Genomic DNA, 18,829 nt, shown 5'->3' with positions numbered 1-18,829 from the left:
TACTGAAACATGGTTAGACCATGCGTAGTGGTAGAGAAAAATAATGCCCCCATGGGGCATTATTCGACATGTGTCATCCCAGTCAGCATGGGGCGTTATTGCGAAAGTGGTGTAGTGGGAATAATACCTAATAATGCCCCTTCCAATTATTAAACAAAAAAAAAGCAAAGAGATGGTGATTGGTTGGTCAAAGTTGGACACATGCAAAAAGTGGGAAGTTGTCAGAATGCTCAACATTGATTGGTTGCCACAATTTGTACATAGCGTTATATTTAAAACGCCGGAAACCAATTTTTGAAAATTTTAAAAAAAAAGCCCCATGTAATGGGAGGGGGGGGGGCGTTTTTAGGCCTTTTTTTTCAATTTTAAAAAAAAAAAAACGCCCCACTACGGGTGATCTTAAAACAAATAAAAATTAATATCTGATAATCTATCCAACCATTATTGGATATGGAAGCTCACAAAAAGATATTGAAAAGGCAGAAACATACGACTATTATTATATCAAAATTCAAAAAATCAATAAATCAATGATTTTTACACACTTATGTAACTGAAAGGAATACGGGTGTTTATTTAGGGTTCAATCAGGAAAAAGAACCTAGATAACTTACGTGATGTTGATGATGTTCTGGTAATGTTGTGGAACCGAACCAATGATTAGTGAATAAGGGGCTGTTTGGCAACATCTGAATGGTTAAGTGCTGAACCAGTAAGAGGTCTGAACCATTAAGAGCCTATATAATGCTAACCGTTCAGAGGCAAATGTCTGATCAATTCAGATTAGAGGTCTTAACCATTCAGACTCTGTATAAATCTTAACCATTCAGAGGCAAATGTCTGAACCATTCAGACATCTGCTCGTGAAACAAACAGTCTAAACCATTAAGTGCTGAACCAGTAAGAGGTCTGAACCATTAAGAGCCTCATTAAGAGGTAAACAAACAGCCCCTAAGATATTTAAGAGGAGAACATGGGTTAAGAAGTGGAGACTGGCGATTACGGTGGAGACTGGAGATTGCAGTTATCTAGGGTTTTGTGGAGGACGAAGAATTCGAATAAGGGTTATATGATCGGGTAACAGAAACATGTATTAATGAACCGATGGATAGCTAAACACCTTACGGAGGGAAAAAAATGGGGATGCGAAGAAGCCCTCATTGAGTGACACATGTCCCAAAGATGGTTTCTTTTATTATAGTAGATAGATTTAAGTTATTATACTTAATTTTTTTTAACCAAAAATGTTGACATAAACCTAATCTTCTAATCTATTTTTATATTTCTTCAAAGTTTTTATTAGGACTTTTTCTTTTATAATACTTGAGTTAACTGCCATTTTCGTTCCTGTGGTTTGGTCACTTTGGCCATTTCAGTCCATTTTTCAAAAATGCGCCATTTTCGTCCCCCACGTTCTGGAAAGGTGCCATTTCAGTCCAAAAATCATAACCCAGTTAAGTCAGTTAGTAAATAAGGACTGATTGTGTAAATTTGTAACATAAAGGACCATTTAAGTAAATATTAAACACCACCACCACTAGCCCTGCCACCACCACCACTCCGCTGCCACCACCACCGCCACCACAGCCCTACCACCACCACCACTCCGCTGCCACCACCACCACCACCACCACTGCCACCACAGCCCTGCCACCACCACCACTCCGCTGCCACCACCACCGCCGCCACCGCCACCACAGCCCTGCCACCACCACCACAGCCCTGCCACCACAACCCTGCCACCACCACCACTCCGTTGCCACCACCACTCTCACAGATCGTAAACAACTCCCCACGCTTTGTAATTGTTCAATAAGCATGCCCGACACCACGTGAAATCGGAGGTTTTATAAGTTTGTCGATTAAGTGTCAAATTGTTGTGTTATTTAGAATCCCTGAACCCATACGAAACTCTCACACCCTTCAAAATCCTTTTCCCCTTCGAAAATACCCTCTGTTCATCGTCTGCAAGTCTCGCCGGAATACCCGTCGCCGGAGACTGTCGCCACGCCGTTGCACGCGATACCGGATCGGTTTTAATCACCCAATCGGTATGTTTATACTTGTACAATGTTTCTGCAAGTTTAATTTGAATATTATCTGGTATTGATCGAGAATTAGGCCGTTTGACTTCTGTTGACCGTTTTGGGGAAGACGATGAACAGTAGCATGGTCACCACCGCCGCCGCCGCCGGAACCACCACCATCAACGTCATCATCGTCATCATCTGGGGAAGGCAGCCCCACCGTCGCCGGTTCTCTCTCTCGCCTCCTTATCTCTCTCTCTCTCTCTCTTTCCGACTTTCTCCCTCTCTCGTCTGATATGATGATGAACCGGCTGTGGTGGCGGTGGTGGCAGGGCTGTGGTGGTGGTGGCAGGGCTGTGGTGGCGGTGGTGGTGGTGGTGGTGGCAGCGGAGTGGTGGTGGTGGCAGGGCTGTGGTGGCGGTGGTGGTGGCAGCGGAGTGGTGGTGGTGGCAGGGCTAGTGGTGGTGGTGTTTAATATTTACTTAAATGGTCCTTTATGTTACAAATTTACACAATCAGTCCTTATTTACTAACTGACTTAACTGGGTTATGATTTTTGGACTGAAATGGCACCTTTCCAGAACGTGGGGGACGAAAATGGCGTATTTTTGAAAAATGGACTGAAATGGCCAAAGTGACCAAACCACAGGGACAAAAATGGCAGTTAACTCATAATACTTTGAAGATTGTTTAATTTTTATATTAAATTTTGTTATTTGTTATAGACAATAAATAAATCATCTCAATTATAAATAAACATCTTAATGTTTTTATTATAAGTACTTAATATTCAAGAATAAAATTAATAATTTCTAATAGCATGGGTTAAACACTTAAACTTAAACATAAAAATGTATGTTTTTTTCGCTTCGGTTCGGTTTTTTTCGGTTATTGAAAATGGTTATCCGAAAACCGAACCGAAATTTTGGGTTATTAAAAATCCGAAAACCAAACCGTCGGTTTTTGTTTCGGTTCGGTTTTTTTGGTTTGGTTTTGTCGGTTTTTTCGGTTACGGTTCGGTTATTTCGGTTTTCTGCTCACCCCTAATAATAACGATACTATTAGTAGTATAGTTTTTAATTAATGTGATTTTGAAGGTTCCATGCATTAGAAACACTCTTCGGGTTGTGTTTGACTCACATGCCCTTTACCTGTTTTTTGATTGTATCCATTTGACCCATTAGAATTAGAGCTGACAATTATTTGGCCTATGTATAAACAAATGAATTAAATTGTCAATCTAAGATATCACATACCAAAGATTAAAGTAACATGATCACCATAAACGGTCCGTGCCAGGAGAGCAAACATAAAATTACTTCCGGGCCTCTTAAATCGGTCACTAATGACAACATGGCCCCAAAACCAAAAGCTACTACTAAATGAAATTACTTTCGGGCCTCTCAAACCAGGAAAATGAGTCTATATGATTACATGTTTAGAGATACTGCAAAATCTACCATCCTAAATCCACAAGGAGATAAAAGTTTGAAACCTGGGTATTGAAACAAGTCTAAGGGCTTGAAGACCTTAAAGAAGGTAGAAGAGATACCGAAGAACTTTAGAGAAAGAGTGGAATAACAAGACAAGCGGGGTACCTAGCAACCATTGATGCGTTGTATCTGCGTTATGCGTTATGAAGCTCTGTAAAACGTTAAGGTGGCTAAAGTTGATCCACAAAGAGCTAAGTACCTCGATGTAAAAAATAGAAAAACTGAATTTGATATTTACCAGGGCTAAAGGTGTTATGCATGATGGTGTTTGGTTCTTTTGTGTTTAGTGTTGTTGTAGTTTGTTAACTTTTTTTATCGTACACATCAGTAGGGTATATGTGCATAGTCATACACCACTCACTTATGCCACTTTCTTTATGTCCATTTAGTTATTATTGTTGTTTGTATGTTTCTATTTAAGTTAGCTTTTGTCACTATTTACCGTAACATACGAGGGCTTTATACTAGTTACAAATAGATTGGATATTTACTCTAGTAACGAATATATTTTAAAGATATACTGTAATTATCATAAATTTCAATATATTTGCCAACTTAGTTTTTTTTTTTTACATTTTTATAGGCGAATTTATCTAATCAAGAAGACAAGGTGGCGTGCAAACCACCAGACCACTTTCCAACTTGTGTGTAATCCCGTCTCAACGTATATAAAAACCAAGAAAATCTTTTAAAAAAGAGCAGAGTTGAACAATGAAAATAGATGAAGAGTGCCCGATCAAAACAATGAAAATATATGAAGAGTGCCAGATCAAACTGATCTGGTCATGTAAGAAAAAGGTTAGAGTATGTTGATCACTTAGGATGCCTTAGTTGCATACATCACAACACTTTCATTTGACACTTGTCGCATCGATCCTTTCAACAAGTATTTTTTAACAATACAAATCATACATGTGTAGACCTAATACCCATATGAATAACTGTGAATCTGATGGGTATTAAGGAACAAATAGTATAAACACCATTGTATAATCTAGTATGAGATTCCGATTATTAAAACTTATATAGCATTCACAGCCTTAAATAAAATAGTTTTCTTACAGCCGTATATATCACATATCCACTCATAAATACAAAATTTATGTAAAAAACAACCGCATAGGTGTACATATTTCAAAGACAAATCCGTAATCCTCATAAACCCTTCGAAAATCTGTTCTCATCCCCTTTACTAATAATCAGATCTCACCATGCATCTATCAACTTTAAACACAATCAGATCTCACATGCATCATCTAAACTATTCATACAATCAGATCTAACAATCATTTTTTGTTCATCTGTTTAGCATGCAATGTCAAACTATTCATACAATCATTTATCTCACAATCTAAACTGTTCATACAATGATTTATCACACAATCTAACTGTTCATACTTCAACGTCAATGTCAAATATAACGAAATTCTAAACCGACTTTTTATCGCGTTGTTGCGCTTAGAGACACAACAAATGCAAGCCGTGCGCAAAACCAAATATAGAGAAAAATGACGTGTACGTTTTCAAGAATGTCGTTGAAGTAACCAATATAGACAACAAATGCAAGCAAGGTTTAGAAAAGCAATGAAATCAATAAGATTGATCAACTTCACCATCCTCTTTTTGTAAGCAGTCACATGAAGTTCTTCAAGTTCATCCACCATTTCGAGAAAGAAAAGTAAAGGATTCCACCTTCATAACAAAAAAAAAAACAATCAATTAAAATGCAACGATCTAATAAATCATAGACAACAAATTTTGAAACATAAGCAATCTAAGATATCAAATGTTTATATGTAACATTGATTAAGCCTATTACTTAGGCTTCTCAGAAATACCTCTAGATAAACCTCCATTAGAAGAAGAGGCACAGAACTTCAAGCTATTAAAAATTGACAAAAATCAAGTAGAATTCAGGCTATAAAAAATAGATGGAAAAACATTAATGAACACCAAATTAGGTCAAAAATCGACTGATTAAAGAAAACATAAAATAATATTTGAAATCCGATCAATGAACACTAACTAGATCTAGATCTCTGGTAAACTAAAGCTAATGTGATAAAAGTATTAGAGTAGACAAACCGATTCGAACTAGATCTAGATCTCCGGTAAATTAAAACTAACGTGATTAAAGTATTAGAACCGATTCGAACTAGATCTAGATCTTCGGTAAACTAAAACTAACGTGATTGGAGTATTAGAGTAGACAAACTGATTTGAACTAGATCTAGATCTCCGGTAAACAAAAACTAAACTGATAAAAGTATTACAATAGACAAACCGATTCGAACTAGATCTAGATCTCTAGTAAACTAAACCTAACGTGATTAAAGTATTAGAGTAGACAAACGGATTCGAAAGTAGATTAACGATGAAAACACAAAGTATGACTCGAAATCCGATCAATTAACACTAACTAGATCTAGATCTCCGGTACACTAAATCTAACCTGATCGGAGTATTAGTGTAGGCAAACCGATTCGAGAATAAACAATGAAAACACAAATGCTATTCGAGATTTGTGCAATTCACATGAAATTAGATCAAAAATCAATAGATCAAAGAAACACAACATATAATTCCAAATCCGATAACAAAACACTAACTAGAACTAGATATGGTAAACTAAAACTAGATTTCCGGTAAACAAAGACTAACCTAATCAGAGAATTAGAGTAGGCAAACCGATTCCAGCTGATATTATAGTAGGCAAACCGATTTGGCTAAGCGTTTTGTAAAGAAGGTGGAAATGCGTAGTTTCTTCATTTCCATATGATACCTTGGCTAACAAATCAACCACAAAGAATTAATTTTATTAATTCACCTACGGATTTTTGAAGTAGCGTTATCCATTTTTGTGGCTCAAATGAAAATGGGAGTCGGCTATGGCATAATATGATGGACTTGAAACTAATGTCACAATTCATGGGCTGACAGATGAAGTTTAAAATGAATCAAAAGTTGTTTGAACCCAACCACTTGAGAGCGATGTGTTGTGAAACCCATGCAGATATTGTCGTTGAAGACGTATATAAACACGTACAACGTCTAAAAAGAGACTACTATACCATCTATAATCCCATGAAGATCTTGTAATTCTTATTCACTAGACGAAGTATGTGAATGGTCTCTTGAACCGATTCACAATGGCAGGCTGCAAACTAACTAGTACACCACTGCCTCTCAACCATGGAATTTGTCCTGTTGAATCGGGTGAAATAGTAGATTCGACGTTATATCACTTGATGATCGGGTTGCTCATGTACCTTACGACATCACGACCTGACATTATGTATCCCAAGTATCTTTGTGCCAAATATCAATCAAAGTCGAGAGTATCACATCTAGCAGCTGGTATCCCCATGATAATAAGTTCGAGCTTATGGCATACAACAATTCAGGTTACGGAAGCTACAAAAAGAATTTAAAATGGACGACAGTGGGGTGCCAGTTCTTCGGAAATTGTTTGGTAACCTGGCAGTGCAAAACCAAGACAATCGTGTCCCAGTAAACATCATACGCAAGACTCTTGCATTGGTTGCATGACTTAACAAAAACCGTCAACTCTGCTAACTTACGACCTAGACACTTTCAAAAACAAAAGACTTAGCTAAAGACATTATGTACAAACACCACCGCACAGGGAAAATGGATAAGAGTTTAAAATATTATACAATGCATAAATATTTATTTTTAAAGAGATACTTAAAGAATATATATACGTACACACGCATATATATATATATATATATATGTATATATATATATATACATGTATAATTTAAAGTATATACCCAGATACAATACTCTTTTGATCCACACCTTAAGCTCAACAAATAATTGAGACCAAAATAATTTTGACTCAAAATGAAAATAGGAAACCGTTATTTACATCTTTCTAAAAAACCTTTTTATGTGAGGTTAAAACGAAGAAGTCTAGAAAAGGCAAATTTTGGTTTCTTTGCTCCATTTTTTATTGATTTTAATCGCATTACGGGAGTATGTTTTAAAAATATGTAAAAGTTAGCAACAAGTGGGTTCAAAATTTTGATATAAAAAACTCTTAAATTATTTTATTTATATAAGACAACTATAATTGTTGTAATAACATAAGGTAATCACATTAAATATCTAAAATAAGCCTAAAACTAATAAAGTGCGCTACCATGAGTTCGTAAAAAAATTCTAACTTAAAAGGTTACTAGAAAAATGAGTCTTGTATATTTATAGGCATCCATATTACAAATCAATGGTTATGACATATCTAATTTTATGGACATGATTTATCCTATGTAATCCCACATGATATTTATGATAAATGTTCTATGAACCTTTAAGCCTAGAACTAGAAAAGGGTTTGTTTTTTTTCTCTAGATTATTCATGTATGTTCTTAAAAGTTATTGAAGAATACTTAGAAATGTAGAAAGTTGTGTAACTTTAAAGTTATCCTTTATAAATCACAAAGAAAACTGCAATTTGCGTCTCTGTGGTATGTGCCAAACATCAACCTAAGCCCTTAAATTCATTTTTTGGTTTTTTGAGCCCCTGAACTTATAAATTCATAACACTTTGAGTCCCTCTGTCAATCTTCCGTTTGTTTGACTGTTTGAGCCAGGGGTAAGACCGTCTTTTGTCATCTCTTCCCTTCTAAAAACCCCAAATAACTTTATTAAGCCCTAATTTAGTACAGAATATGAACACACATGTTTGGATTTTTTTTTTTGAGAAAAAAATCAACCTACCCTACCCTTACGGCTGTCATCGATACATGCTCGTCTTGTACCGAAGCTAACAACAGTTCCAGTTCATCACGAAATGCTTCAGCAGCGTCTTGTTTGAAGAGGAAGTTTTGAGCAAAATCGGCCAATGACGATTGGGAAAATCGTTCGTTTTCATGACCGTTATCAAGGATGGATTTGAAAGTGAAGTGAGGATAATTAGAGATTTTGGGTGTGTTGAAGTTGGTGTGAAGGATGGTGATACTCAAGCCTTTAGAGTAGAGTAGATTTGCAAGCTGAAACATAGGGTTTATGTGGCCTTGAAATGGCACCGGAAACATTATTATTCTCTGGTGCCGGCAGGCAGTTGTCTCCGGTTGGTTGTCCATGGTGATAGGCAGATGTTTATTGCAGATTTGGTTGTAATATTCTTGATCTCCTATAGCAAAATATGGCATCTGTTGGTCTGCATTTTTTAAGCCTAGTGTAATTATCATGTACCACTTGATAATTATTTAGTGCTTTTAAAATTCATAATCTGAAGTACTTGTTTATTGGTGGTGGGTTTGAAAGACGGTCACAAGTAGAGGTGGGTGGTGGTGGGTTTGAAAGACGGTCACACTTGTTTGTTGGTGGTGGGTTTGAAAGACGGTCACAGGTAGAGGTGGGTTTGGAAAAAAGGTAGGGTAGATTTGGGTTTTGATTTGTTGTTAGGCAAAGAACGATACATGGTTGCCCGACGAAGTTTAGGTGAAGTGGTGGTGGTGGCAGATAGGTGGTGGTGGCAGGTGGATTATGCTGGTGGTGGGGGTAGTTGCTGGTGGTAGGATAATTAGAGAGAGAGAGAAGTAGTAGAGGGGTTATTTTAGTGGTGTTTGTATTATTTTATTAGTAAAAAGAGTTAATTTGAATTATTAAATCAATGATTATTTAACAAAAGGGCTCAGGTTGATGTTTCACTCATACCACAGGGACGCAAAGTGTTATGAATAGATGCTAAAAGACGGTCTTACCCCTGGCTCAAACAGTCAAACAAACGGCAGTGTGACAGAAGAACTCAAACTGTTATGAATTTATAAGGTCAGGGGCTAAAAAACCAAAAAAAAATGAATTTGGGGGCTCAGGTTGATGTTTGGCACGTACCACAGGGACGCAAATTGCATTTTTCTCTAAATCACACATTATACTAGCAATCATGACCATAGTATTCGTATATAGGCATGGGATCAAATACAAACTCTTATGTTTGTAAGAACCATAAGAACCAATACATAAATGACAAGTGTTATTCAATTAAAAATTAGTTTAGGGGTAATCTAGACATTTTGACCCTATTTATTTATAACTAATTAAATTTAATTATCAAAATATCCCTAAATCCATGTAGATTAATTCAAACCAAAATTTGAATTTTTGTAACATATTCAGATCAAACCAACCTGCAGGAATCACCAATACAAAAAACCTAAGCACACCCACATAAACGACATTAGCACAATCAAAAAAGGAACTTCCATTATTAGCACTCTCGTTTCAATAGAAAAAGGAACTTCCATTATCAACGACCTTAGCACAATCAAAAAACGACATTAGCATAACGTAAGACCATCCACATTATCAACATTCTCGTTTCAATCAAAAAAGGAGCTTCCTTTATCAACGACATTAGCACAACAAAAAAACCACATTAGCACAATCAAATAACGACATTAGCACAATCAAAAAACGACATTGCACAATCAAAAAACGACATTAGCACAGTCAAATAACGGCATTAGCACTCTCTTAACACCACCATCTGGGCATCCGGTAACACCAACAAAACAACATTAGCACAATAAAAATCCGACATTCCAACGAATTTATTTTTAAATAGGCTCCCAATAACAACACAAAAGGAACAAAAATAACAATAGATACTATTACATAACTAGCACAATTTCATTTTTTTTTTAATTTTATAAACAACACATATTGTTCTATACTAGCACAATTTCATTTTTTTTATTTTATAAACAACACATACTGTTACATACTAGCACAATTTTTTTTTTTAGTTTTATAAACACATACTAGCACAATTTCATAATTATTACATAATTAGCACAATTTCATTTTTTTTTATTTTATAAACAACGCATACTGTTACATACTAGCACAATTTCATATTTTTGTTTTAATTTTGTAAATAACAATACTATTACATAACTGGTAGAAAACAAATTTATTTATAAATAGGCTCCCAATAACAACACAAAAGAAAAAAAAAATTACAACACATAAGAATTACATAATAAAATAAGAACATACGTATAGATTTAAAATTAACACAATACATTTTCATATTAGCACATTCCAACTACGTAACTAGCACAATTATAAAACATCGTTTTGTAACCTTTTAAAAAAAACGTATAACAATATGGTACTCATATTAAAGATAAAAAAATATTTGATTTTATGGTATAATTTTTTTCCAAAATTAATGAAACATATAAAAGTTATTTTAGTTTAAAAAACTTGGTGGAATTAGCATTTTATGGGAAATGACTAAATTACTAAAATACCCTAACTTGATAGTATTAATTATTAATTATAGGGGTTTTATTTGTAATCAATATCAACCCTTAATTTAAACTATCAATGGCTCAGATCTGTTCTTATAGTTTTTACAGTTAGCACTGTTTGTACAGGATCTCAACCCTATGTTTATATGCCAAACAGAAATAATGAAATATTAGTTAGGTGGCCTTGTTTAGGATCGTGCTTACGATATCAGACGTCATGTGTGATTAGTAAAAACTTGTTCATAAAAATGGGCCCTTATAACTTTCCGATGCCATGTTCCTTTTAGGGCAGGCGGGGCGTCTTCGGGGACTTCAATCGGGGAGGAGAGATGCCGATTAGGGGGGTACCGCCATTAAGGCGGGGGAGTGAATCGGGGAAGAAAATGGGGGTGGAGGCACCGAAGAGAGGGGGAGGAGAGAGAGAGGAGAGAGGGAGAAGGGACCAATCACAGCTTTCCTTTTTTTTTTTTTTTTAAAAAAAAAAAAAAAACCAATTCACCTAAGAGGGGAGTGGCGCCATCAAATTGGGGTGTTAGGGGAGTTTAAGAGGGGAGTTGACGTGGCACACGGGGATTGGTTTGGCGTAAGAGAGGGGACTCACCTATTAGGTGAGCACCCCCTTCACCCTTATGTTTTTGAGTACCGGATGGTTGCTTATGATGCATAATTCTGAAAATCATATGAGTTTCAAGATAAGTGGCTAATATTAACAATCTAAAGTAGGTTAAATCATACATTTAGCCAAATAAATGAATAATCAAATAATAAAAATTAATAATGAAACAATCTAATAATTAATCTAACAGAACTATATAATAATGGAAAAAAAATTAAATTAAGCAAATAAAAAGTATGAAAATTACTTAAGTTCATATTTGAGGACCAAATAAATGAGGATGATGAGGTGAAAGTGTAACACCCCGAAAATTCTTATCCAATTATATGAAGACATGTGTCCCGAATCTCTAACTAATTCCGATTATGTGGAAGGAGAGGGAATTTTTCGTTCAGCTATGTAACGACACGTATCCCAAATCTCCAATTAATCCGACTATAAAGAAGGAGGGGGACCAAAACTGTCCAAATGAGAAAAGATAAAAGTCCAAGGACTAAAACCATAAAAGCCAAAATTTGATTCCGGAGGTCCCTTATGAACCGCAAGGCTTAGCCCTTACGTTCCGCAAGGACGTTTCAAACATTTTGCATGCCAGGGGTCCTTACGGACCGCAAGGCAAAACCCTTACGGTCCGCAAGGAGTGCCCAGTGACAACAGAATACAGCTATCATTCCATTGTTGTTTTGCTGCCACCTGGTCACTAATTTGCCACTCTTGCTCCTCTTTGTGACACCTTAGATGCCACTAATCAGCTCCTAAGCAGCTTGGCAACACTTGTCAAGATTTGGGGCCATTTGTGTCACACCCCGACCCGTGGCAGAATGGTACGAGACATGATGATTGTCCATACCTCTTGACAACTAATCATTGTTACGATATTTAAAGTATGTCATTTTTAGCATTTCGTAATATACAATGGTACGTAATTTACACCAATATAAATTCTTATTAAAGGATATTTATAACATCTTAAAGAGAAATGTCGGTGGGTAGACCAAAAGACTATATCTGCCCTCACCCAACAACCAAATTACAAAACTACCCTCTTTTAATCATACCAAACCCTAATCCTGGCCATGATCTGAAGGTTTCTTTCTCTATACAATCATCGCCTCTCTTTGGTCTCCCTCTTCAATCACCGCCACAACACAACAACTGGTCGGGTCATCGTCGTCTCCTTAACCAAGCCGTAGAGAGAAGACGGTGGTTTTGCGGTGGTGCAGCGACGACAACGGTTGTTGTTTTATTAAAAGCAACGACGACGACGATGCTAGCGGCTAAAGTTCAGATCCAAGGTTCAGATCCGATTCCGGCTTTTCTTAATTTCTTGGATTTTACTTCATGGGTTTTTCATTTCTTGCTTGATAATTTTTGGGTTTTTCATTTCTTGCTTAATTTCTTGGATTTTGCTTCAGAATCAGTTTGCTTACATGGTGATGTTGGAAAAAAAACCCAGCGGTCGCTTCTCCATCTTCGATTACCCCTTCAGCCGACCACCGTCATCGCCGGACACTAACCTTTCCGACCACCAACTACACACCACCGGCCGAGACTCATTAACGACACCACCGACCACTGTCGAACTCCGATTAACCAGCAAAGTGCTATAATTTATCTATTACTCAGTCAAGGGAATCCAGGTATGAAGCTTGAACTTTTATTTGTCAATAAAGTTGTTCCCTTATTATTGTTGCACAAATTGAATGTTATTTGGTGATGTAAAAGGGGGTTATTGAAGGTAACTGATAGTAATTCGTATTTGAGTATAGAGAAAGTGCAGTAGATACATCAACATGGTTCGAATTATGATGAAATTGGATAGTGAAGGTATATTGTGCGGAAATTGGTTTGGAATTGAGACAGATTGCAAAACAGGGAGTTAGGTGCGATTAGGGTGATTCGCTCAGTAGTTTAAGTTAAGAAGTAGTGATTTGGGTAAAATTAACATGGATAGTATGATGCTGGCGTTGGTTAATATGGGTAGTGTTTGATGAGCTGAATATAGAAAGTAAAATGATAAGTCAAGTTGTTGGTATTTGTTGCGATATATATATATGCTTATGTATGTCTTGGACGTAAGAATTCGGATAGACGATGCAAACCATTTTGACCCGCTTCTTGATTTGCCAGCAAACCTTTTCCCAGTTTTAACACTTATGGCATGAGGCTATCTCTAATTATATTCTCTCCTTCATAGAAGCTTATTAGGCCGATTAGTTGGCTTAGTTAGTTGGTTCAAACCGAATTTTCTGGTATAACATAAAAAGCATGGTCGGTGACTCCATGCTTTTTTCACGTGACCATTGAAGTAGAACATAGAAGTTGTACACCTGGCAAACAAGAATTGGTATTCGTCTTCTTCAACATTTCAATTCTTTTGTTTAGATTACTTTTACGAATTTACACTTCAACGAGCAAGACAACCACGTTAATATCATAAACATAACGTAACAAATTAAAAAACGCATCACGTCACAAACAGACGCCACACGTCAATGTTATCATCGTAACGTGTGTAGCAAAGTCGCAAAAGCGAAGTTGCCGCCGCAACGCGCGGCACGGGTAAAAACCTAGTTAACAAGATTTATATACATATATCATCCAACATAGGATGATTTTTGCATATATGATATATCAACTTGTATAATTGTCACACCCCAACCGATGGCGGAATCATCGGGGCGCGGCACTGAGCGAAACAGATTGTTCAGAAGTCTCCACAACAACTATCATACAATTCAGTTATACAACACGTCCCATACCGTGTCCCAAATAATAACAAGTTATCATAGAAATCAACCAAACAATATGGGAACTGTTCCGACAACTCAAATCCTTAATTATTACAGACTGAATGTAAATATTGTCTTAAGACTTCTAGACGACTAACTGTAATCTTACTGACTACAGGTGCCAGTGCCAGATCTACAGATAATTATGGCCCTGGAACAGATACGTGGACACTGTCCTAAGGTCACAGGCTCCTAGAAGCTTATTATTGCCTCGCTTCCCTAGCACGCTAGTAGCTTAAACACCTGTCACATACGTTAAAATAAAAGTCAATACATATAATGTAAAGGTGAGTACACAAGTTTGATATAGCATATAGAGTTCGAATAGTTTACGCATAACCAAGCACGTACGCAAGGGGAAACGATGCATGTAAATTATCGACATGGGACCATCGATACCAACGACTTCGGGTTGACTGTCCGAGACAGTTCGCAATACATGATTACCACCGTAATCCATGCAAGAAATTGTCCTTAGCAACCCCCGTGTGAACGGGTGCTGAGTCCAAACTATAGTACTATGTTGCTAAAGCAGGTAGATAGCACTCCACGTGTAAACATAATAAACAGCAATCATTTAGACGAGTAATACATGCAAGTAGGTTAGCGTTCAAATAGTTTGTGTTGTTTGTGAATTTGATAGATTACGTATGTAACACCCAAAAGTGCTGAAAGCAAAAAGGGATCGAGTATACTCACAGTGGTTGATCGTGGATTGAAGGGAGCACTGAGAATAGGTTAGCCTGAATAGTTCGATAACACAACGATGAGTAACGCGAAAAAGTAAACAATGCACTTGGATCGAGTAGGCCATTCGATCGGACAGCAGTTCGATCGAGTGGGCTGTTCGATTGGTTTGAAAGTCCGTTCGAACATCCTGTTCGATCGGCCGGCTGGCTCGATCGGCTGGTTCTTTCAAGTGGATTGTTTCTTCCTTTGATGAGAAGGATGTGTTTGTGTATGATGGTTTGTACTACCTTTCAAGTTGGTCGATCGAACAGCTGTTCGATCGGTTAGCCCAACCGATCGGTTAGCATTGCATTGTTTTCAAATATGTCACTCGATCGGCTGGCATGCTCGATCGGGTGACATTCCAATGTTTCGAAAAGTCTAAGTGTCTTGAAGTATAGTATTTCATGATTCGAGTAGTAATGATCACAATCGAGTGGCTCGATCGATCGAACAGTACCTCGTCAATACTACACTTTGTGAGTTTGGTGGGTCTAAGTGCTAGTCGATCGGTTAGCCTAGCCGATCGGCTGGCATAGTCGTTCGGTTGGGCTGTTCGATCGAACAGCCTAGCCGTTCGGCCAGCTTCTGACATGGTTAGCCGTTCACCTAACACTTGGTTATTTCCCGTTACTTGGTGATGTTTTAGAGATATCTTGACTACGAGTTGAACCACAAAGCTGAAGTCCCCACTTAGCCTACTGACTCGAGCAGGAATCACCCAAACCCGGTCAGAGACGGTTTGGAACCCAAGTTTAACGTTTAACCCGAAATCGGTATATCTCTCGGTAGAACCCGAATCTTGAACCATGTGTTTGTTTAGAATGGTTTGTAAATCGGTTCAAGTCTCGTTTTCACCTTTTTGAGTGTAAAAGAGTTGAAAGATAGATGAAAACCCATCTTCCAATCCTTTTCCACCGTGAAATGTTAAGATCTTTGGATGATTTTAGGTTATTTATGTGGAAATCGGTTAGATCTAGCTTATTCATGGTTGAATGAAGTCAAGAACATGAAGTTCTTGATGAACACCAAGAACACCATGATGACATCACTCAAGAACACCTAGATCTTGGTGATTTCATGGATGAAATTCAGATTTTGAAAGATAGAAAGATGGAGAATCGATTAATGAACAAAAACGTACAAGGATTAGAGTGAAATACTTACTGGTTTGAGAGAAATCTGAGATTTAGTGAGAAGAAGAGGCTGGTCGGTCAGAGCTTTTCCAAAAGTGGAAAGTTTGACAAAGACAGCCCTATTTATAGGCTTCCAAAAGAGGAAAGGGTCAGCTGATCGAACAGCATTCCTGATCGAGCAGCTGTCCGATCGAACAGCCTGTTCGATCGGCTAGCCTGTTCGATCAGGTTGCCCTGTTCGATCGGCTAGCCTGTTCGATCAGGTTGCCCTGTTCGAACGGCTTGCCTAGTTTTGAGTGTTTCGCGACGATTTCTGATATTTCGACTTCGGTGAACGATGATTTGAGAATGATAGAATTCCTAATCAAATTACTTTTAGTTCCAACTACTATATCTAACATACAAGCATCCTTACACCACGTTTCGGGTTCGATTTCGATTGAGTTTGATTCACCCTTGAGTCTTGATTGATTTGATCGATTCACCACACACTTTAACATAAAAGTAAACATGCACAAGTAACACATAAGGCACACACACACGTATAAAAAGTACTAAAATCCCCACACTTGAGTTTGATGATTGATTTGATTAGCTTGATTATTGATTGACTAGCTTTATTGCATTGTTACTTCCTATCATTCACAGTCGGTCGTTGATTCACAGTTCGATTATCGGTCGATTAATTTGATTATACAACACTTACTCCAAATAATACGAAAATCAAAATGAAACTAAAGTGAAATTAATCTTTATTAATCTTTAATTCCAATAACAGTCAACACTTGACTTTGACTTTGACTTTTGGAAAACACGGGGTGTTACAGTCTCCCCTCCTTTAGGGAATTTCGTCCCGAAATTAGGCCGAGAACCGTACATCGCCGTGTGATTTTACCAATTTGATGCTTCAGATCTATCTGAACAACTGCGGGTACTTGGCCTTCATGTCACTTTCGAGTTCCCAAGTGAACTCCGCGCCTCGTTTGCCTTCCCATCGTACCTTTACAATAGGAATGCGAGAGCGTCTGAGTTGCTTGGTCTGTCGGTCCATGATTTCGACAGGCTTTTCCACGAAATGTAGCGTCTCATTGACCTGAAGATCGTCGAGTGGTATTATTGCGTCGTGGTCGGCTACGCATTTCCGAAGGTTTGAAATATGGAAAGTCGGGTGGACATTGCTGAGTTCCTCCGGTAATTCGAGTTTGTAGGCAACTTTACCGATCCTTTCCAGAATCTTAAAAGGTCCAACAAATCGAGGCGCAAGTTTCCCTCTTTTGCCGAATCGGACTACTCCCTTCCAAGGTGATACTTTTAGGAGCACGTAGTCGCCAACTGCAAATTCGCGGGGCCTGCGTCGTTTATCGGCGTACATCTTTTGTCTATCCCGGGCCTTTACCAAATTTTCCCTTATCTGGTGGATCTTGTCAGTCGTTTCTTGCAGAATCTCGGGCCCAGTCAATTGTGAATGACCGACCTCGTGCCATACAATAGGCGAGCGACATCTCCTACCATACAAGGCTTCGAAAGGTGCCATTTCGATGCTGGAGTGATAGCTATTATTGTACGAAAATTCGACCAACGGTAGGTGTTTGCTCCAACTACCACCAAAATCGATAACACACGCACGGAGCATGTCTTCAATAGTACGAATCGTTCTTTCAGTCTGCCCGTCGGTTTGCGGATGGAATGCGGTGCTCAAATTCAGCGTCGTACCAAGAGCTGCTTGAAAAGTTTCCCACAATCTCGATGTAAACCGAGCATCGCGATCCGAAATGATATCTCGAGGCGTACCATGATTCTTAATGATCTCGTCGGTGTAGATTTGGGCTAGCTTGGCCACCTTATAGTCTTCTCGTATTGGCAGAAAGTGGGCTGATTTGGTTAGACGGTCGACTATAACCCAAATACTGTCGTGACCTGATGGCGTGGTCGGAAGCTTAGTTATGAAATCCATAGCTATGCTTTCCCACTTCCATACGGGTATCGGCGGTTGTTCGAGTAAGCCTGACGGTCTTTGGTGTTCAGCCTTGACTCTTGCACAAGTTAAACAGCTACCAACATATAGAGCAATATCCCTTTTCATCCCAGGCCACCAGTACTTGTAGCGAAGGTCCTGGTACATTTTGTCCGCACCGGGATGAATGGAATATCGGGATTTGTGGGCTTCGTTCATGATAATCTTTCGCAAATCTGTCCTCCTCGGAACCCAGATTCGGTCCAGATAATAGAATATTCCGTTGGCTTTGCTCACGAGCTGAGTTCCATCGTGATAGATTCGTTCTTTCTTCAACGTACGCTCGTTAAAGCAAGCGTGTTGTGCTTCGCGGATGAGAGCTTCGAGGTTATACTGAGCATGGATGTTTCGAACACCTATCACGTAATTCTTTCTGCTGAGGGCGTCTGCAGCTACGTTCGCCTTGCCTGGGTGATAACGGATCTCACAGTCGTAATCGTTGAGAAGTTCTACCCATCGGCGTTGACGCATATTGAGTTCTCTCTGGTTAAAGATATGTTGTAAGCTTTTGTGATCGGTGAAGATCGTACACTTTGTACCATACAGGTAGTGTCGCCAAATCTTTAATGCAAAGACAACTGCGCCTAGCTCGAGGTCATGGGTTGTATAGTTTTTCTCGTGGATTTTGAGCTGTCGAGATGCGTAAGCTATAACCTTGTCTCGTTGCATGAGAACACAGCCAAGTCCAAGGTTTGAAGCATCACAATAGACAACGAAGTCATCGCTTCCGTCC

General features: G+C 38.2%; 2 long non-coding RNA genes across 2 annotated transcripts; one reads left to right on the top strand and one right to left on the bottom strand.

The window, feature by feature from the left end:
• Positions 1-4,638: 4,638 nt before the first annotated feature.
• Positions 4,639-7,194, bottom strand: LOC110939868. Its single transcript, XR_002592570.1, has 3 exons — positions 6,182-7,194; positions 5,359-5,402; positions 4,639-5,212 (listed from the first exon to the last, which is right to left on the bottom strand). It is a non-coding gene; the product is annotated as an uncharacterized LOC110939868 (long non-coding RNA).
• Positions 7,195-12,431: 5,237 nt separating this feature from the next.
• LOC110939875 lies at positions 12,432-13,124 on the top strand. Its single transcript, XR_002592571.2, has 2 exons — positions 12,432-12,720; positions 12,841-13,124. It is a non-coding gene; the product is annotated as an uncharacterized LOC110939875 (long non-coding RNA).
• The last annotated feature ends 5,705 nt before the right edge of the window (positions 13,125-18,829 follow it).

The sequence above is a fragment of the Helianthus annuus genome, chromosome 1, assembly GCF_002127325.2.
Source record: "Helianthus annuus cultivar XRQ/B chromosome 1, HanXRQr2.0-SUNRISE, whole genome shotgun sequence".
Lineage (NCBI taxonomy): Eukaryota > Viridiplantae > Streptophyta > Magnoliopsida > Asterales > Asteraceae > Helianthus > Helianthus annuus.
This window is presented reverse-complemented; position numbering and strand designations above follow the sequence as displayed.